The sequence below is a fragment of the Cavia porcellus genome, unplaced genomic scaffold (genome assembly GCF_034190915.1).
Source record: "Cavia porcellus strain 051 isolate PalLab524CR breed Dunkin Hartley unplaced genomic scaffold, mCavPor4.1 scaffold_10, whole genome shotgun sequence".
NCBI classification, from domain to species: domain Eukaryota; kingdom Metazoa; phylum Chordata; class Mammalia; order Rodentia; family Caviidae; genus Cavia; species Cavia porcellus.
This window is the reverse complement of record NW_026947493.1, coordinates 56,375,625-56,398,112: the sequence shown is the minus strand read 5'-3', so window position 1 is coordinate 56,398,112 and position 22,488 is coordinate 56,375,625. Positions and strand designations below refer to the sequence as shown.

The window sequence follows — 22,488 nt, the reverse complement described above, 5'->3', positions numbered from 1 at the left end:
GGCATTTTGAAATAAGTGTGAACACAAAAGTAATTTGATGCAAATAGAAGTTGGTCTATAAATGTGTCCACTGGGTCCCATTTCTGTTCTTTTCCCAGTAGCGACTATGTAGGGGTCAGATCTTGTTTACTAAATGGACAGTGGAGAGAAGTGGATGACCCAGGATTAGAGTGTTGGAAAAATTTTCCTTTCTTACATCTAAATTTCATTTATGTGTATGTATTATACACTATGTGTATAAAAAACTACCCATACCTATAAACAGAGGCAGAGAAGATACAAAAACAGCAGATTTTATTTAGACATCCGTTGTAGAGCACAGTAATAGGAGGTGCTATAGTGAACAGGCTAAAGATAACCCAGTCTATGTCCAGCCAGGGCTAGGGATTTAGCTCAGCGGCATAGGCGCCTGCCTTGCAAGTAGGCAGTCATGAGTTTGATCCCTGGTACCGATAAAAAGGAAAAAGACAAAAAAAGAAAAAATAGCTATGTCCAGCCAGATCAGCCTCAGTGCTCCTCATCCTGTTATCGTGCTCCTTTGGATATGAAGCCTTTTCTAAGCATCATTATAATTTAAATATATCCAACAAAGTTAATGCTTTAGCTTTTTAATCAAAAACAAGGTTCTTCAGAAACAGAACATAAAAGAGGTTTCTTTGGGGACTGGGCACAGTGCTGTGAACGGTGTTGGCGACACATATTCTCCTGGTGCATTTTCCCCTCTATGGGTTATATGATAGCACCCACTTATTTCCCAGCCATGTCAGCCCTCCCAGAAGTGCTTTTCATGTGACTGTCCCAGAACAAAGAGGATCCACAGAAATGGGGACCCAGTGGAGACATATGTAGACCAACTCGACCACACCTTGTTCTTGAGGACTCGTTTTGATCTTGGAGCGGTCCTGTCCTTCAAAGTCCTATATAATCTGCTCCTCCTTTTGCCTTCTGATTTCATCCCTTTCCTTCTTGGTCACTTTCCTCAAGCCTTATAACCCTCTGTGCTTTCTAGAAGTTTTCTGATTCGTTGTAGTGTGAGAGCCTTTGCACATGCCAAGGTCTGTATAGATCTCTCTCTCTCTCTCTCTCTCTCTCTCTCTCTCTCTCTCTCTCTCTCTCTCCCTGTATGTGTGTGTGTGTGTGTGTGTGTGTGTGTGTGTGTGTGTGTGTGTTCAAAGGTCACGTTAGTGATTTCTTCCCTGTCTACCCCGTTTAAACTCACATGTCATAACTACTTCTATTGCTTACTATCTTCCTTTCTTGCTTGCTTTCTCTTGCAAGTTAGTACTATCTAGCAGCTATATGTTGTACTTATCTTTTTAACACATTTTCTATTTCCCTTTATTATGAACTACATGAATGCGGAAGTTTGTGTTTCTACTTTATTCTTGGCATCTGTAGTGTACTTGGCAAAGAGAAGCACAGAATCAGTTGAAGAATGAATGAATTATTTAGTGGGCTGGCAGATGGGCTTCAGTCTTATTCTCTAAAGCCTGCACTTGCTTTGGAAAATTTCCTTCAATATCAGCACCAAAAACCCAGCCCCAGTCCTGTTCTCTAGGAGTTGACACTGAGCATCCCCTAGTTGACACTGAGTTCTTGACACTGAGCATCCCCTAGTTTTTTCCCACTATTTCCTCACAGACTTTTTCCCTAGTGCTCATTGCCCGAATTTCTGAGTACTTATATCCCTAGATATTCCTTCATAGCATTTATTACCTGGTCTGTAGGATCATTCATTACCTGGTCTTCATTTAGTTAACAAATAAAATTTAAGTGGCTTTCATATATGGGGATGTGGCAAACTCCTAGAGACAAAATGATGAGGATAACGGGGCCTACAGATACACAGAATTTCTTGTTGCCTCAGTACCCTGATTTTTGCTGCTGAAATCTTTTCTTCTTCCAGAACAGCAGTATCCATCCCTAAAGGTGAAGGTCCACTTTAAGAACCAGGTTCTTTCCAGTGTGCCACATGCTGCCGCGGCTAACAAGCCATGCCTGACAGTCTAAAACTGGAGGCCAGCCCCAAATAATGTCTACTGCAGAAGTCACAGAAACACTCAAGGACCCTATATTGTTGATTGTGTTCCTATCAACTTTCCCTTGTTTTATTTTCAGGACAACTTACTATCTTAGTTACTTTTCATTTGTCACTGAGATAAAATACCCGATGCCCAAAGTTGGGAAAGGAAAGGTTTATTTCTTACAGATTTTGGAGGTTTCAGTCCATACTCAGTTGGCCCCAAGGCAGGGTGGCATGGTGGGGCCGCAGTTGATGGCAGCCACAAACTGCAAGATGAAACTGGCAAGAGAGCAAGACACGCTTTCTTCCTGCCATTACATCACATCCTGGCTCCACCCCTATGTGGGTGTAGCACTGACACCCCCAATCCAAGCACTAGACAATGAACCAATCACAAATACATAATGCAAATGCATGAAGTCTGGGGGCCACTGACATAAACCATGACACTTACCATTTGCCTTAAATTCAAAATATCATACTTAGCAAATCCATTTCTTCCTTGCTTTTCTCCTTTAGGACATTCTTTGCTTAGCTCCTTACACACACATACCAAACCTATTCAGTAGCCAAGAGTTTAGCTCTCATGAATCTGAAACTCATCCTGTGGCTTGGAAGATGAAGCTCACCCTTTGGCTCCCCTATTCTGTTTGTACAAGTTACTGCTCTGATGGTTTTAATATTTGCCAAGTATTTTAACTACTGAAAATCACTACTTCCTACAAACAGCCTCAGTCACAGAAATACAAAATATGCTTTATTTTATGAGAAATCAAGGACTGCTCTGAAAAATAAAAAATTAATCTAATGCAAAGGTCATGGAACAGCCCACTGGATAATTCTTTCCAAATCCATTCCTTTTCTGGATATTAACAAAGCTATTAACATCTTGAGTTCCCAAGTCCTCTATAACCAATCACATTAGTCAAATGCAAATGCCATCAACATATCTTTGCTTTCTTTTCCTAGGAAGAATGATAGAAGGGAAAAGTACCCTGTGCTTCAACATTACGTGCATGCTACCTGACTGCATGTATTGAGCCAACGGTTAGCTGTCCAGGCACAGTTTCCATTCATGCTAATAGGTGACCATATCAAGAACAGTGCACAGACTAGATGAAGTATGTTCAGGTTTTTTTTTTAATATGTCAGAGCACATTTTTTCCCACAATAAATAGATAAAGATTTCTTTGACAATATGATAACCAGGGACTAGCTTTCTTCTAAAGCTGAATGCACCATATTATAAATAATTTGCTTTCCTTAGTCTCATGAATGGAGTGGCCATTTTGAAAGCCAAGGAGACCAACCAGAGCAGTGATACCATTTTGCTACATTCCAGGGCAAACATGTAGCTGCCCATCTCTCAGTTCAATCTAGGTGAAGGCTATGCTGAGTTTATATTCCCACATATCCTGCGATTTTAGTTCCAGAAAAAAGATCCAGTATGGACCTTTTATAACTTTAATAAGCACTCCCTAGAAAAGCTTTATTGTTTCCAGATCTCAGAGAACTCACATGTTTATCATCTATCAACGGTAGGAGAATGAATTTAATCATCATTAAGGATCCAGCAATAAACTCTGCTTTCTCCTTTCATTCATCTGAATTGTTTAATGAGTAGTGTTTTCTTTCCAGATTCTTCAATCATTCCCTCTCCAGTGACTAGTTTTTCTGGACTCTCTGAAAAATAAGATTAATTGAATGTAAAGATCAGCCCACTAGATAATTCTTTCTAAATTCTTTCCTTATAGGGTTATTCCCAAAACTATTAACATTTTAAATTCTCAAGTTCTCTACAACCACTCACATATGACTTACAATAAAAGCTTCTCAGATATAGTGACCGCATCAAGCTTTCAATGGATTTTTCTTCTCCTTTCTTGCTAATATCTTTATAGAGAGTTAAAATGTTTGTTGCTTTCATTCCTCATCTCGTGGGTTGCTTCTTAATAGCTTGCAACTTGAATTCTACAGTCAGCAGTTAATTATGCTTTCCAAGGTCACCAATGAATTTTTAAATACCAAAAGCAATTATACTACCTCAAGATGCTTCTTCAACTTTAGATGCTATTGGATTCAGCTTATTAAATGTCCCTCTCTGGGTGTCTGTTGCTACATACTGCCTTTTTCCTGACAGCTTCCTCTGTATTTTTTTCTCCATATCCTCTTAAGTAGAGCTATTTCTCAAAATTCAGTATTTACTGTCCCTCTCTTTTATCTGATATGCTCTACTTTAGTGATTTCTTTGAAAACTTCCATTGACTCTTCTAAAGAAAATCATTCTTTGTCTCTTATATGCACATTTCTCCTAAGCTGTGAACTCATCCCAGTTCCTTGCCATTCCTCATTATACAAATATTAAAGCTGATACCATCAATAAGCATGTAGTCTTCACCACTCAACTAGCAAGTGAATCACATTAGCTCTACCTCCACAATGTTGCCCGCAACTCTCTCTTCTGTCCTACCCACCTGCTGTCATCCCAATTCAGAGCCTCCTCTGCGCCTTCTTTGCAATAGCTGCTGGCCACCTAGGGTGGCCAGGCTGCAGGTCAGGCTGTCATCTCCTACCCATTTATACAAACTAATGTTGAGTCCAGAATTACTGTATTGCAATACTGCATGTAAATTCTAAATGGCTCCCTCTAATGGATGAAAGTTATTTTTACTTTTTTTAATTTTTAAGAAAATAAATAAATAAACAAAACAGAATAAAGCCAGTCAAAACAAAACAGGGAAAGTGAGATAGCACTTCAAAGCAAGGTAATAGGAAATCAATGATGGCTGTCATAATGCCTTTTGTTATCTGCCATGCCATCAGTTATAATAAAATGAAACCAAACAAAACCAATCAAAACAGTGAAAATGATACAGGACTTTAAAACAAGATAATAGGAAAGTAACAATGGCTACCGCCTTCCCCTTTTAGACCTTTCCTCTCCTTCCACCTTCATAATAGCTACTGTATATTTTGGATCCCACTAACTCTTTCAGTTTTTCATCCTAGGAAGACAACATGATGTTCACCTATGTGAGTCAGAACCATTTCACCCAAGAGCATGATCTCAACTGTATCCATTTACCTACAAGAGCTTCTTTCTTTACAGCTGAGTAGCTTTTCATTGTATTAAAAATGCCATATCTTCCTTTATCTCTTCTGCAGTTGATGGGCAAGCTACCCGGTTTCTTTCTGGTTCTCTGTCACATGGAGCATTGTTTTCTCTCTTTTGACTTTCAGCCTATGAATTTCCTTCCAAGTTTAATGTGTTTTTTGTATACCACACACTGGTGGATCTTGTTTCCTGATCTACTCTACCTGTGTTTCTTTTTATCGGTGAATCGAGGCCATCTACATTAATGGCTACTGTCAACATGCATTGGTTCATCTCTTCCATTCTTTTTTCATGTCATTGGCTCCCTACTTTTCCACTCCATTCAATTGTCTGCTCTGCTTGGTGACCCCACTCTGCTTCTGTTCCTAGAACCATGGTCATTTTTCTCTCTCTCTAGAATGTCCTTCAGTACTCTTTGTAAGGGTGGTTTGGTTGAATTTCTTCAGTTGTTCTTTGTCATGGAAGTATTTTATTTCTCCATTAATTTTGAAAGACAGTTTTCACAGGGTACATCAACGTGGCTTGGAAGTTGTTTTCTTTCAGGACTTGAAATATTTAGCTCCAAGCTCTTCTTGAATTGATGGCTTTGTTGAGAAGTCTGTCATGATTTGGAGGGGTTTTCTTTGTAAGTGAACTGTTTCTTTTTCTCTAACATCCTTTAATATTTTGTTCTTGTGCTGGATTTCTAGAATCTTGATTATTATTATTATTATTATTATAGTATGTCTGGATGCAGATTTATTTTGGTTATTGCTAGTTGGACTTCTAAGCTTCATTTATCTGTGTGTCGGGCCCTTTTCCCATGCTTGGGAAGTTTTCTGCTACTACTTCTGTAAGTAATCTCTTTATGTCATTTGTGTTGACTCCTGCTTTTTCACTGACACTTATTATTCTTAAGTTATGTTTCTTCGCTTTGTCTTCCAGTCATTTAATTTTTATTTCCTGGTTTCTTGTTATTTCTACGAGATCTTTCCTTTTGTGATTGCAAGCTACAAACCTGTCTTCAAGGTCTGAAAGTCTGTCTTCAGTTTCTTTCAAGCAGTTTTGCCACCTTCCAATGGAGTTTTTAATTCCTGGATATTTCTTTGACTCTGTCTCATGTATTCTAAATCTTTTTTATATTGTTCATTCAAGATTTCCCTCATTTTCCTGTGATCCTCTATTTTCTTATCTATGTCTTCTTTAGAGGTGCTTAGCAATTTTTTATTATGTTTTTCATTTCTTCTTTTACTTGAGATAGTATTTCTGTTCTAATTCTTTTATAGCCTCATGAAGTTGTTTCTTTACTTCAGAAACTTGAGATGTGTGACTCCTGAGCTCTTCCATGTTTACATCTAGACCTATTACTCTAGTTATTTATCTTTGTGTGTCTTGCAGTCATTGAATTTTTATTTCCTGGTTCCTTGTTATTTTTAAGAGATATTTCCTTTCAAGATCACTAGCCGCCATCCTATCTTCAAAGTCTAGAAGTCTATCTTCAGTTTCTTTCAAGCAGTTTTGCCAGCTTCCAATGGAGTTTTTAATTTCCTGGATATTTCCTTGAGTCTATTTCATGCATCCCAATTCTTCTCTGCATTGTTCATTCAAGGTTTCCCTCATTCTTCTATGTTTCTCTTTTTTAAAATCTATGTCTTCTTTAGATTGGCTCAGCAACCCTTTTATTATTTTTGCCATTTCTTCTTTCACCTGAGATATTATTTCTGATCTGATTTCTTTTATAGCCCATGAAATAATTTCTTTACTTCAGTTGCCATCATCCCAGACATTTCAGGTCTGCAAATTCTACTTACTTCCATCTCCAAGTCTTCTGAACTTGTTTTGTTTGGGCTGGAGGTCAGATTGCCTTTTGTTCTTTTGTCTTGACGTTTTCCCGGTTTCCTTCAAGCAAGTGGGTTGTAGGAATGCCAGGTGCTTCCCACATTGGCTACCCATCCAAGGGGTAAGAGGACGGGTCAGGCACCTGGGTTTTTCCTATCCCAAGTTCCCAAGATGGTGGTGGGATGTGGGGCAGGTTTCTCTAGACATTCATGGTGTCTCCAAGGTGTGGCTGGCTGTTCTGCTGGCTCATGCTGGCTACAGGTCCCCGAAGGTGATGGAAGCCAGCATGCTTGTTGGGGTGGGGCTAGCTGCTTCATCTCCTGGCCTCTGCTGAGTCCCATGGGAAGGTCCTGGTGGTGGCCTGCACTGGCTGGGCTGGCTTCTTCTCCCCAGATGTCTACTGGATGAAATTTACACTCTCAGTTCACCTTTCAAGCCTTCACTTCACACCTTTACATATTCCTGGCCAGTTTTCGCGTATGGTTCACAAATACAGTCTCAAGTCCCCATGATTTTTAAAAATCCTCTTTTCTTTGCCTACTCTCTAATTTTGTCTATTTAGTGCTCCAGGCCCAGCTTCCAATTCACTCCCTGTGTAATATTATCATCTGTGCTCCTCATCTGTACTCCCATAGATCCTTACAGACTGTGACCACTTTCAGCCCCAGTGCTTCATCATATGGGGACCTGACTCAGTGCTTGGCATGCACTGCTCAACGAGATCATTCCCTTTGAAAAAATTTACTGAGTTCTCATCACACACTGGACACTGTTTTAAATGGTGATAATAAGTTTGGTGGACAAATAGGCATGATCCCATCCAAGTAGGGTTTCTAGTTTAGAGAAAATTATAATAGAAAAAACTACAATAAATAAACAGCAAGTATTTTTTAAACTTAGCTGTATTTCCTGTGCAATCTTTATTAATCCCATAAGCAACTGCTTCGTGTCAAATTGCTAGTTTTCTGAACTATTAGTACTTGATTGACAGATAATAAATATTATTAAAAATTATAATAGTGATCTAATATCTAATGTATTCCCCTTTTATAGTTTTTAGTAAAGACTAAAGACTAATGAAAGGCTAGAGATATATGGTGCATATGATTATGTGTAAGTGTACACATAATCTGAGGTTTCTATTCTGAGGTTTCTAGAGAAATATAAGGGAACTGGGAAAGATGAATAGACCACGAGAGGACACAGAAACACCCTGCTGAGTTAAACAAAGTGCTGAGCTGTAGTTGAGGGGAGAGTCTTCTGTTGTCTCTTGTGTAAACTTCCCTGGTAGTCTTGGAAGTGTTTGATGTCTTGCAACATCATTGTTTTTCAGTAGTGGCCTGGACTCCTCAGGCCTGGACCCCTCAGTTGGGTTTGCAATTGCCTTATCAAGCAAGCTGAACACAAGGTAGCCACTCAGTTCTATTGCAAATGAGAACAGCATTACTTTATAAAAAGGGGAAAGAGAGGCAACCTCTAGTGCTACTTTAGATTAGTTGTAATTGATGATGAAAATATACATGAAATGCTCCCTTAGGAATGAAATACATTAGGACCTGCTCAATAATGTTACTCTTCCTAGCATGTCTCCTTAATATAATGGGATCATTTACTTTTACCATTTATCTTACCTGAAAGCATCTCAGTGTGCTTACTCAAAACCATATTGTTAAAAAGGCTGAGATAAACTGTGTGGGCAGATGGTGATTTACACATGCAAGCCATAATCAGCCTGAGAATCACTCCAAGCAACCTGCTGACATCTCCAGGGTGACGAAGGACTCAAGTGGTCTTTTTCTGAGTTCCTTTGTCTTGTGCAAGTCAAAAGGTTCCGAGATGTGATCAGCTTGTCTATTCCTGATGACTGTTAATGAAAACTTGGACTTGGGAACCGCCAGGACCTCTTTACAGTCCTTTCCTGGTCCCCTGGTCCTTTCCATTCTGGCCTAACAAATAGTGTTGGTAGCGTTTCCTGACTTCCGTCCCAGTTAAAGCTTTTCCAAGAAATTCAAACACTGGGTCCTCTGTCATTCTTCCAACTCCATTCTACACCACAGCCAAAGTTTTTTGCTCAGAACACAATTTCTTTAAACACAAGAAATCAAAAAACCTGTGTTGTAGGCAGAGGTAATGGAGAATATACTTAGATACAACTTTAAGAATATTTCAAAGAAGATCAAATAAGAGAAGAGATTTCAGACAAGTAAATGATGAGTGCTAATGTTGTTTGTGTCCCTAGGATGTACCAGGTATTGTACTAAACATATTATTGTTTCTTTTAATATTCCAAAATATCTATAGGGTAGATTTTTCTATTACTCCCACTGTATTCCTGTGGAAAGAGATTCAGAGACACCAAGTAACGGGGGTAAGTGAATGAGCAGTGTTGAATTTAAGAACTTTGAGTATTGTTCGTATTAACCCTAAAATCAGAAATATTTCAATATTGTAGATAACCTATTACGAGAATGTCTTGAAATTCTTATGTAATGTTTATTAGCCCTATGATGGTGTCTGAGAAAAAAGGGAGAGAGAATATTCTTTGCAAAAATACATTGAAGTCACTGATTTTTAGAAAATGGTCCTCAACATTCATCCTACATGTCTACTTGTTAGCATCTTGGGGGTACTGACAGAAGCTGACCTACTTGCTTATTGTGTTCCCTACAACTTGACAGGTTCATCTGAGTCTGCAGAAGACTAGATGGCCTGGGGGGGCTAAGATGGTGCCCCCAACCAGTTACCCACTTTGAAGATACATTGCCTAGAGGGTGGTATCGTCATAGTGTTGAGTCATGGCCCATTAGGAGATAGCATTGCTCAAGAATTTATTACAGAAATAGAGTTCAACCACCAATCAAGAAATTCTCAGGACATTTTTTAATATGAGCATTTCTGAAACATTTATTATGGGTCACAAGTACTAAGAACTTTATGAACATCTCATTTTCTTTATGTAAAATCTCTAAAGTCTGTATTTTATTATTATTGCCATTTACAGATTAAAAAATAATTGACCTTAAAGACGTTCAAGAATCTGCCTGAAAATTACTTTCATGAGTATCAGAGCCTAGAAATAAACCCAAATCTATGTATCCACAAAGCATGCAGGTTTTTTGAAAAATTATAATTACAAATAATTATGGGGTACACTGATTTTATGATATATATGTGTAATGTGGGGTGAGTGACTCCAGTTAATTAACATATCCATCACCTTAGTCATCATCTATTTATTCTGTCTCACTTTGTACCCTTTGACCACTATCCTGCTATTATAAGCAGCTAAATTAGATAGAAATAAATATATAGTCAGAGAGGGATTGGATTCTCAAGGAAGTCAGCAGAAAAAATAAAGACATCAGAATTGTGGTTGGAGTTACATCTGAAGAAGGCCAGGCCTAAGATAAAAATGCAATGACCTAGCTTACATGCCTCCTTATAGGATAAACAGCAACTTGAGATAATATTGTAATTAGCACCACCTTGTTCAGTAGGTTCAGCTGGCATCAGTTGCCCGGCTGGGTGAGTGACCAGAACATCCGGACCCGTCTCTTCCCCAAAATGCCTTTGTTCTTTCCACATACCCTTGTACGTGATTTGTTTCCCTCTTGAATCAGCATTACCTAAGTGGCTGTATTTGTAATCATCTAGGTTGATGGCAGTTGTGACTTTGCTGTATAAATTATTCTGGACAAAGAGCTTTCAGTGGCAACTCATTTTCAGGACCCCTCTTTTCATGAGCTTTCCCTTAATAAATCTTTCCCTCTCTTAATCTCCATTGTCCCTTGAAGTTCATTCTTTGATATTTAGGGGACACAAACTTGGTACCTAGCAGGTTGGGAATTACAGTTCTCTTATATAACTGCCAAACCTAACTACTTTAACAACCATTATATTATCCACTTCTATAAATTTTTCCATATAACTCTGATGCATGCTAAGATTTGGTGACTACTTTTATAGTATTAAAGAAAGTAGTAATTGGATCCTTTAGTTGTACAGTGTCCCCATGCTAGGGGATTACTAAAAGAGAGGACAGATGTACAGATGTTGGCTAGCATGGAAACAAAGAGAGGAAGGGTGTTCAGATACTGAATAGCTAGATAAGTAAGTAAGAAAGAAAACAAAAGAAGCAGATATCTATAATATAGTTTTCTACAATTCTCAATTTCAGTAAGACTAGGAATTTATTAAATATCATAAAGACAATGCATAATAGATAATCACAGCTACTAAATAATATTAGGACAATTCAACTACTTCACTACATCCCACATTTTACTCCTCTCCTATCACTAGTAAATACTTGATATCCATTTCAATTTGATCCACAAGCACAGGACTTCACATATTAAAATCAGACAAAAATTACCTTTGATTACTTGGGTTATTTTAATATCACTTACTGATTAAAGCTTTGTGTGTGGCACAAATAAATATGGAGAGCAGCTTTTCCAGGCAGCTGATTCTGTAGAGGTTATAGAATTACCACAAAAATATTTCATTTTGATTTAAAGGATATCTTGGAATACCAAATGGTCCCATCTGAATTCATTAATCTCCAAGTATATGAGGTCATTTACACAAATTTGTCTACTTTGGTGCACAACAAATCACCTTCCAGCTTCCAAATACCAATATTATTATCCTTTTTGTTATTAGGGAATATTTGTTGGATCCTTGCCATGGGCTAGGCACCATTCTGAGTCCTTTGCATGTATTAATGCCCCAGTACTTTTTAAGAATGTAAAGGGATCCTAAGATTAAATGTCTGAGAACTGCTGTTTTAGAGTTGATCTTAAACACTCATTATTCCCACAAACAGTGGTACCACATGGCATCACAAGGCCAGAGGGTTCTCACAAGTCTCTGCCGCCGCTGAACCATCTCAAAATGACCACTACTTAATGGCAAGGGGGCACTTCTGGGAGGGAAGACCCATTCTAAACATCTTGGCTGTTCTGTAGAAGCTGCTGGAATTAGTAAAAATTTTGCCATTCTTAAATAAAATACTCTTAAGTGAAATAAATCAGACATACATGTGTAAATACCATACTTTGTCTCAGGTGCAAGAAACCAAAAATGTAAATAAGAACCAAAATGTATAATAAGACATTGTGAAACAGGAAGAAGTTGTTCAGAAGGAAAGGGGAACTAGGGAGGGAGGTGGGGGGAAGGAAGAAAGAGAAAAGAAAAATGAGAAAAGAAAGATAAAATGGAAACACAGCTTTGTAATTAAGAAGGGGAAGAGGTATTGAAGGGAAGAGAAGGGAATGGGGAAAATAAAGGAACTAAGATATGTCACATACACGTACAAATTCTCTTTGATGAATGTGATCATCATGTATATCTACATTGTATCAGTAAACTTAATAACTAAAAAAACAAAGTTAAAAAAGAGAAACGAAATATAGTAATGGTGGCAATGGTTATGTGTTGCTATATTTTAAAAGACCACCTGAAATCAGCCCCAAACCAATGAGTTACTCAATTCCAGCAAGACCAATGAGTACGTCTCCTCCCTGTTCTGTGTGGTGCTCACTGGGGAGCACTCCTGAGTTTGGGAACAGTACAGCACACTCACATGACTGGTAGGTTACCTGGTTGGTGGTTCTTTTCAACATGAGCCTACTTGCTGAGTGGCTTGTGTTTCCTCACAGCATGGTGGCTGAGGCTGACAACAAAGAAACAGAAATTGGAAACTGCTCAGCGACACACTGTAACACTTTCTCTCTGTTCTGTTGTTCAGAAAGTCACAGAACCCAGATTGAAGGCAAAATGATGTGGACTTCACTTCCTGAAAGGAGGCGTGTCAAATAACTCTAGGCCCCATGTTTTGAAATCAAGAGTGATGTGGTTTGAATTACCATTTCTCTTAACATTAGTGGAGATGAACAACTTTTTACAAATCTGGAGTTCATTGGCATTGTACAGGCTATTCATATTCTTTGCTTATATTTTCCTGTTTGTTTAACAGAAGTATACCATCCAAGGCCATTGCTACAAGTAGTAAAAAGAGAAGCCAATGCCACAGCTGATAAAAAGAATTTACTAGTAGTCAAGAAGTACAGAAAAGTCCAGAGTTTATTTATACACTGCAAGAGAAGAGCAGGCCAGTTCCAAGAAGAGAGTGCACCGACAGAGAGAAAAGCAGGAAACTTGATATTTGATTTTTTTAAGCCAGTCAAATTTAGCATGAGGGGGGTTGTATACCAACTTTAGTGACACTAATGTTAATAAGTTCTGATAACCCACTGCCATCGGACCAGCCAATATTTGATTTTGATGTGAAGGGGTGGTCTGTCTGGAAACATCATCCCAGGAGCATCTTAATCAGGTCCTGGTGGTTCCATTGTCAAAAAGTCCCATGAATTCAATCCACCTGCAAGTTATTTGCTAAAATAGAGGGTATTAGCACATTAATTAAACATTCCATGTAACTTGCATATTAATGGCTCATATATGTAATTCAGTATTTAGCTTATAAGTGTCAATGAATTATTCTGTATTTTTACATTATATTTGTATTTCTTGGGGACAGTAATAACCTAGTCTATTTATATAAAATATAATTTTCATCTACATAGAAAGGAGAATCTTGTCTCCTTATTTCAGAGGCAACAGCAGGAGTTACTGCTCTCTTCTTAAGTCTTGTAGTGCTCAGCGTTTTGTCTTAGAAAGTATTACAATAGATGAGAAAATTGGGCTATGGGAGGTTTAGTGGCTTTCTCTGGGACATGTGGCCAAGCTGATTAACTCCACATTCATGGCACATTCCTTCTTAGGTCTCATAGTTTAGTATTGGAGAAAAACACATGAGATAAATGCAAAAAAATAGTGATAATGAAAACAGTAACAAAGGGTCTAACCAGATGAAAATAGATGACATGATCTTGAAGAAGGAAAAGTGTACAAGAGAATTTGTTCTTTTTAAAATTTTGTCCTTTTGAAACTGCCTAGCTCTGTAACCGCCTTGTGGCTTTGTCCTGTCTTGGCTCTTGTACCCACAAGTGCTTAACCAAACATACAAGATACCTGATTGCACCATTGTACCAAGCTTCATGAACAGATGGTTGTAACTAGTGATTCACTCTGCTAGCCAATCAAATCTACCAGGCTCTTCTGTCTTGCCTTTGTACCTCCTGCGTTGTGTCATATAAAAGTCATAGACCACCAGAGACTGGGGCCAGATATCCTGGTAATGATCTTGATCACTGCCTGTTGACATGCATAAATCTGCCTTCAAATCCTGGGTGTCCTTTTCTGTGTTTCTGCTTGCTGTTGCATCTGGTGTGTTGGCCAGGAAAACCGACTGTGCTGACCACTTTGGTCATTGGTCATGGACCTTGCAGATGAAGCAAGGACTTCTCCAGGTCCAGACAGGAGAATGTGGAGAGGAAGATGTCTAAAAGGAATCAATAAGTGCTATGTACATGTACCAACTTGCCATAACAAATATAATCAATATATACTGCAAACATGAACCAATAAAATAAATACTTAAATACTCTCCCTCTCCCCAAAAAACAGCTATTAGAATAGGGCCAAAGGGAAGAAATAATTTGGAAAAATTGCTCCATCAAGAATGTTACTTTTGTGAAATTTGTGTAAAAAGTAAAGCATCCAGTCAAAGAGTAACTGGAGAGTAGTGAGTGGGTCCTCCAGAAACCTGGGACCCTGAGGAAGAAGCACGCTGCCTCTGGGCGGACTTTGACCAATGTTCCAAGGAGCCTCTGCGGCCAGGATGTCTAGAATGAAATACACCCCTGTCCACATACACATCATCTAGGCAGTAGTCTAAATCAGCCAGAACTACATAGTGAGACACTGTCTCAAAAAAAAAAAATTAAATAAATTTAAGAGCTAGGAGTTTAGATCAGCCACACAAGTGCCTGCTTGGCAAGTGCAAGGTTGTGAGCTCAATCCCCGGTACCAAAAAAATAAAAAATAAAGTAAAAAGAAATACATTTTAAAAAGAAAAAAATTAAGAAGGTATATAAATGGCCAACAGGTATGTGAAAAAATGCTAACCATCCAAAAAATGTAAATTAATACTACAATGATAATTACTCTACACCTGTTAGAATGGCTAGAGTCACAAAAGAAGAAAGAAAACAAGGATTGGTGATAATATAGAGTACAGGAGGCCTCTGCACACTGGTGAAGTGGATGAAACTTAGTACACCTGTCAGGAAAAACAAGATGAGGCTTTCTCAAAAATTACAAATAGGATTTACACATGATCCAGCAAACCCATTATTGGATACACATCCAAAGAAGATGAAGCCTTACGTCAAGATGTTTGCACTCCATATTCATTGTAGTATTTTCACAAGAAACAAGTATCCCTCCATGGATGGAAGAGTACGACAATGGTTGTGTATACAAAGGACACCATTTTCCTCCAAAAAAGAAGGAAATCTTAGAATGAGCCTGAGAAACATTCTGTTAAGTGAAATAATCCAGGCACAGAGGACAAACAATAGATGCTTTCACTTAAAAGAGGAGTCCAAAAATTTGATCTCAGAAGCGAGAATAGAATGGCTGTTATCACTGCCTGGGTCAACAGTAAGAAGTGGAAGAGCTTGGGGAGATGTTAGAAAAAGGATACAGAATTTCAGTGAAGCAAAGTAAGTGCAAGAGCCCTACTGTACCTCACCGTGGTTATGTGTACTGTAATGGTGAAAATTTCTAAGGATAGCTTTTAAGTAGTCTCACCACAGAAAGTATTTGAGGGGCCAGGGGTACAGCTCAGCAGTGCAGTGCCTGCCTCGCAAGTGCGAGGTCCTGAGTTTGATTCCTGATAAACCACTCCCCCCACCAAAAAAAGGAAGAAAGTATTTGATGATATGTCAGCTAGTTTGACTTAGTCACACCATAATGTATCCATATTTTAAAATAATATGTTGTACACAATCAATATATGTCATTTTTGGCAATTAAAATATGTTTAATTTGCTTTCCTGATTCTCATTTTTTAATATAATAGCCAGACTGGATCTAAATTATGTTTATGCTTTTGTAACTACTGTTTTCATAAATGGTATCAAGATAGAATGAAATAAACCATACCTACACAGCAAAAACTGTAATTCACCACTGTTGGGGACTGAACGGCGTGAAGATGGCCCTTCTCCTTAAAGAGTTAGTCCAGTTGATATCAGTCTTTAGTTAAGCAAAACATTTCATTTTAAAACTTTTTGATCATTTGTTCCATAGAATTTACTCTTTTAAAATATTTCAGCAAGCTATAAGCCTGTTCTCCATGTTAATCCTTTTAAGCATTTGAGAGGTTGCCCGAGCATGTCTTGACATTAAAAACTCATTAAATTACAGATATTCTGGAACCAGTTTCTAAGAGGAAAGAAAAGGGGGAAAAAAGGAAGGGATGGAGAGAAGGAAGGGGAAGGAGAAAGACAGGGAAGGAGGGAGGGAAGGAGATGACTAACGGATAGAAAGGGAGAAAGAATAGTAGGTTAGCCAACTACTAATCCTGTAGAATGCTTTGGCTCTTTACTCTTTGTTTATTTTCTAATATCTTTTGAGAATATGGGAGCACAGTTAAAGTCCATGATTTCCAGATATCTCCTTAGAATAATGACTCATCATAGAGAGCTCAATTTTATTCATACATGATAAGGAAACATGTTATGTTCACAGCAGCAAAATGGACAGGGTGCCTTTTCCAGGAGGGAGGAATGACGTTTTCAGCCTCGGTCACAGCTGCTGTCTGCCCAGCACACTGACGGGGAACACAGAGCAACGACAGGAACGGGATTGCCTTTCTGGGTGACATTTTCAGGCAAGAGGTCATTCTGGGGAGATGCAGAAATGACAAAAGGGATCAAATATGTTAGCTTCCTGGTTAGATTTTTCAGTCACCTTGTTGGATGAGTAGATCATACTGAGTATTTTGTTTATTATCCAATTAGAGGAAGAAAACAAAAATGCTCCTTAACCAACAGAGGCAGATATAACGTTTTCAAACCCCTCTTTTGGAAGAATACATTGAGAAAAAGAAGCTCTTAAAGTCACTGGCAGAAAAAAGTAAAATATGTAATTTTCAGGTTATAAAGTCTCAGCTTTGATGGGTAGATTGGATATTATAATTTTATTTCACTGAAAGAATTTTAGTTCTTGCCCATCAAGGTATAGAAAGCTGAGTGTAGGAAATAAATAATTTTTTAAAAATTAGTTTGACTTTAATCCTGTATCTAAAATGTTACCACTTGAATTTGCCCTTGGTAGGCCACAGGCAGAAAGTCAACAGTGGATAGCAGAATTTTACTAGTTACTTTTGTACTTTTGAGATTGGGCTATTTTTATTTATGTTTTGCATTTATATTTAAATAAGTAAATATCCACGGTTCAACACTGACTGGCTTTCCATGCATGAATAGGACAATGCATAATCTGAGTGTCAATTTTACTCTCTCATTAATATGAAGGGATGATTTTGGTAATTTTTAGTAGCTTAGGAATTAGTTCCATGATTTAAATTAATGATTTTCCTCTACTAATGATTTATATTATTTTTAATATTTACTTCTCTTTATGAGAAAGTCTTTGTCTTCAAGTGACTGTTATTCAATGATGCTTAATATTAGGAAATTATTTTCCTAAGAGTCTCCTAACTAATTTATGACCTCTTCTAGTTTACATCACTGAACCACAGTAATCTCATCTATGAAATAAAGAAATCTGGATGAATAATTTTTAAGGTTAATTGTGCTACTGAAGTATCTTCTTAACATTTGTGTAATTTACCTAGATGATATACAAAGAATGTATATATCTACTTTAGGGGTTCCAATCTTTGGTACTTCACTACCTCCTCTTTCTATAATTTTTACATTTTAAATAAAATAACCTGTTTCTATCTTTCTGGCCATAGAAAATATCTCCTTTTGATGATTAATAACTTAGCCAAGTCATTCATGAGTTTTGATTACCTAAAATGTCTCTGTCCACTAAGCCAAAGATTTGGTCCCTCAGTTTTACATTTGCAGAGAAGAAACACCCGTGCTTTCAAACCCACAGAGGAGCTTGCCTGCTGTGTTCAGAGTGCATGGTGACACAGTGTGTTAAGGGTGCATGGTAACACAGAGGGCAAAATTTAGGAATCAGTCTGGAAAGATGGTAATTTATTAAAGTTAAATCACTAATGGTGATAATTACAGGTGCGTACAAAGGGAAGACACAACTATTCATAAATATGATCATGGTGCATGCTAAAAGGGAATCTCATCAAACTTAGTTATCCCCATGAAGTGCACCCCGATCCTCAGCCATAGCTCTCAGGCGTCTTTCAGTCACTGGGCCTCCTCACCGCCTCACCCCCCTCACGAAGCCCTCCCCTTCACCCTTGGGGATCCTCCTGGTGCCTCATGTGTGCTGGACAAGTGCAGCACCCCCAGCCCCTTCTGGCTCTTCTTAACCGTCATCCAGCCAGCTACAGTAGGAGTAGAAGTCAACACTGAAATTTAATACGGGCCAACTAAAAGGAAGAATTTTGTCATTAAACCCAGACTCTTTACTTTTGAAATATGATACTGTAAATGCTGTAGCTTGTCTTCTAGTATTGGTTCTGTTTTATTTTGCACTAATGGTACCTCCGGGTTTTAATTTTATTATTTAATTGTGTTTGTGAATAAATGTGTGCATAAGATTCAGAATTTCAAAAGCATAAGAGGTAATACAGTACAAAGATTTTATTTTATCCTCACCCTTCCTGGAACACAGACTGGTAGCTTATTACATCTTTCCGGGGTGATTGCCTCATTGTTTCATTGTACTACAATTTTATTTAATTATTCTGCCTTATGATTTTAGACAAATGATTTTGGAAGTGAAAACTGCTTTTCACCCTTTTTGGGTTTGATGAGGTCACGCGATCATCTTCTGATGAATGAGATTTAAGAGGAAAATTTCTCTGCTGGTTTCTCTAATAATCCTTATAAATGGGCTGAGGTACAACATAGATCCATGCTACCACAGCAACCCTGCTTTAAACCACCTCTGGTGTTATATGAAATAAACACTCTAAGACTCTGTAATGTGGAGTGAAAGATCCCAGAAACAATGGTGTAATTCAAAACCTAACTGTAATTTTAAAGAAGGTTTACATACAATGAAGAGTTCTATTATGTTATGCCATAAGCTCAACTGTCATCCCACAATGTGTCCTTGAGGTCTACACTGGGGAAATAATCCCGTGCTAGGACATCACATTTATTAGTTCCTATTATCTTTTGGAGACGCTATGCATAGCAACCTAGTAACTAAAACTAATGCCCCACAGCAGCCAAAATTTTCCTAAGTAATTCTAATCAAAAGTTAATCTCCATACTTCAGGAACTGTCTCTTGTTCTACAATAAAATAATGATACTACACATGAACAAATTACCCTTGAGGGACTTCTCCTTTTGGGTATAGAAGTAGCATAGGGTCAGGGCATAAAAATGTATCATATAATATTTTATTGATTAAATAGTACCAATACAGTGTCCTACTGTTGGCTGTGGATTTCTCAAAGAAGGTAAGCATTCAGAAGGATCTCAGTGTGGATCTGTCCAGTGCTTAGTGTCAGGTATTATTTTCCATTTGCTTCATATATTTGAAATCTTCATTGTTTATATTGACTTCCTTTGTTCACCCAAGAAATTTTGAGCACAATAAAACAATCCCAAGTCAGTTAAAAGCTCTTTCCTCACACTCTTCTATTATGTCTTAGGTTGACAAAGAGATATCAGGATATTTCAGGATATTTTCTTTCTCCTTGTTTCTTGTTCTTGTGTAAGGAAGACAGTTTCCTAATTTAGTGTTGCTGGTGTAACTGTATGACAAATCACCGGCCTGCAGTGAACCAAGATGCTTTCTTCTTTCTCCTCATGGGCAATTATGTCTTGTTTCCTGACTTATAGCGAATAACCGTAGCATTCTGTAGTTTTTATTTTACAGACTACTAACTTTGTTAATTTCTAAATATTTCAAAAATTCACTTTCTTTACATGGCATTAATTTATTTTCTTATTTCTCTGTGTACCATATGTAATCGTTAGGAATCACAGTGACGTCCTTAGAATTGCAGTTTGCTTTTGATCTGTGTGTGTGTGCACGTGTGTGTGTGTGTTTGTGCAAGTGGGTGTGTGTTTTTAGGAAGAGTTTTCATGGCCCTCTTTTCACTACAATGGTATATTTTGTATGCATATGAACTCTAAATTTTCCAGAGAAAAGTGAGTTGCCAATTTTGCCAATTCCTAGACCTGCTATTCCCAATAAGTCCTGGAAAATGTGATTTCTATTGCTTATCCTTATTTCCTAGTGGTATATAAACCAAAAATCATGCTTCTAGAGCACTAATCAATATTGGAAGCAAGAAAAACATTACTGTTCTTTAATTTGCCTCTAGGTAGTAGGATAAAGCATGTCCTCAGAAACAGAAGGTAATCATAGATCCACAAATAGAAATACAGAACACAGGTATCCTTTGGCATTTATTTGTGAAGAAAACTTCAGCTTGTTGGAATGATAACTACACAAAGACCATGCAAAGTTGAGTGAAGAAACTTTAAGTTGAAGGTCAGTTTTGAGTAAGACTACAGACATGATTAATGCTATGTCCTGATTGACAAAGGCATTAAGGTTTATGGGGAAGGAGGGAGAGAGAAAAAGTGAGAGACAAGAACAGAGACAGAGACAGAGAGACACACACACACACACACAGAGAGAGAGAGAGAGAGAGAGAGAGAGAGAGAGAGAGAGGAATTCACTGCCCAGATGCAGATGGTCTGTCAGCTAGAAAAGCCAGTGATGAAGACAGGATCCAGAATCTGGAGGTAGTCAGAGGACAACAGGTAAGCCACTAATGGCTTAAATCTCAAATTTTCAGCTCTGATATGTAATTCTGTAATCTTGGGTTTAATTGAAGTCGTAAAAAGTCGGTTTAGTCACAACTCTAATCAATTTGTGCTTACCACACATATTACAATGTGTATTTTTATTTTAGTGGTTTTGAGCCTTACTCTATTTTTGTCATTTACTTCAAGTCCTAACTCAGCTATCACCTTATGCATGAAGAGTTCTCTTATGTCTTTGTACAAATGATGCAAATTTCCTTCTCAGGAAATAATTAGCTCTTGCCTCATTACTTAATTACAATGGAGAGTCAATCGACAGAGGAAAAGACATTTGCAAATATGATAGGGAAAATGCATGCAGAATATTTAAGGAACTCTTGAAAATCAGTAATAAAAAGAAAAATAACCCAGTTTGAAAATTGGCAGAGGTTTGAATAGACATTTCTTCTAAAAAGACATGCAAATGGCCAGTGAGCATACAAAAGAAGTCCCATGAACAGCCAAAAAATGATAACAACTGAAATGTCCATCAACTGAAGAATGGATAAATAAGTGTAGTGTGCTCTGCAGTGGGCTCTTCCTCTCCTTTACAAATGAATGAAATACTGACACTAGCGGCAATGTGGGTGCATATTGAAAACGTTATGCTAAGTGAAAAAAGGCAAAAACAAAGGTCCATATATTGTGTATCCCATTTCAATGAAATTTCCAAGAGTGACAAACCTGTAGAAACAGTAGATTAGAAACAACAAGCAGAAATGTACAATGTTAAAGAGTAGACTGTCAAAGGCTTAGGAAGAGGGGGAAGGGAATGATTGCTAATAGGAACAAGGCTTCTTTCAGGGCTGTGAAAATGTTATTAAAATGGTGATGGCTGTGCAAATTTGTGAATAAATCAATGACCACTGGAACTGGAAAGTTTTTAAAAGCTCAATAATATATGAAAAAAAAAAAACCCTTGTTATCTCAGCAATTAACATTCATTCTGAGAAGGAATTGGAAGAGATAGATCATCTGATAGATATCATATCAACCCAAGCAAAAATGAAAGGAAACCATTCCAATGTCCCCTTCCTTCCTTTCAAGCCCTGTTCTTCCCAGGGTTACTGTGGGAAAGGGAAACCACTCCTGCCCATCTGCTGATCAAGCTTATGGCAATCTCTGCAGGTCTCTACTGGAGTGTAGAAATTCAGGATAATTACTATGAGCACAGGTCATGACAGTCACAGAAAGTGACAGGAAAGAGAGTAGAAGTATTTGCTAGCTGATATTAATAGGGTTCGTGCAGTGTATCGACGCACAAACATCCTCCAAATTTTCTCAAACAATAGCTTGCCAGAAGCCAGTCAAAACCACCCTAAATGCATCCCTCTTGCTCTGATGAGCCCTACAGCTAAATGCCTTGAACTAGACTTGAGTACATGCCCTGAGTTCTAGTTCAAGATTACTTGAGATGCTTTCACTTTCCTCGTTGGCTCTGTAGAGCTGACATTACAGAAAGCAACCAGCTCTATGCTGCCTTGCTTAATATCTCAAAGAACCAATGGCCTCATGGGAAACATGGGGAACAGTCACAAGCAGCAGAGATCATTAGGCTGCTGAATGAGGAGCTGTAGCACTGGACTGATACAACATCTTACCCTCCTGCCAGTTGGATGCGCTGATCTGA

General features: G+C 38.0%; 1 long non-coding RNA gene across 4 annotated transcripts in view; it reads right to left on the bottom strand.

Annotated features, from left to right (window-relative positions):
• The window catches only part of LOC106025857 (uncharacterized), a 100,300-nt gene that overhangs the window by 43,692 nt on the left and 34,120 nt on the right, over nucleotides 1–22,488 (bottom strand). For 3 of the 4 annotated variants that reach the window (XR_001199436.3, XR_010050202.1, XR_010050203.1), the window contains one exon: nucleotides 16,570–16,774. This is a non-coding gene — a long non-coding RNA (uncharacterized LOC106025857). Of the gene's footprint in view, nucleotides 1–12,559; nucleotides 12,634–16,569; nucleotides 16,775–22,488 lie in introns of those variants that run through there. The other variant, XR_010050204.1, reaches the window with a different exon arrangement.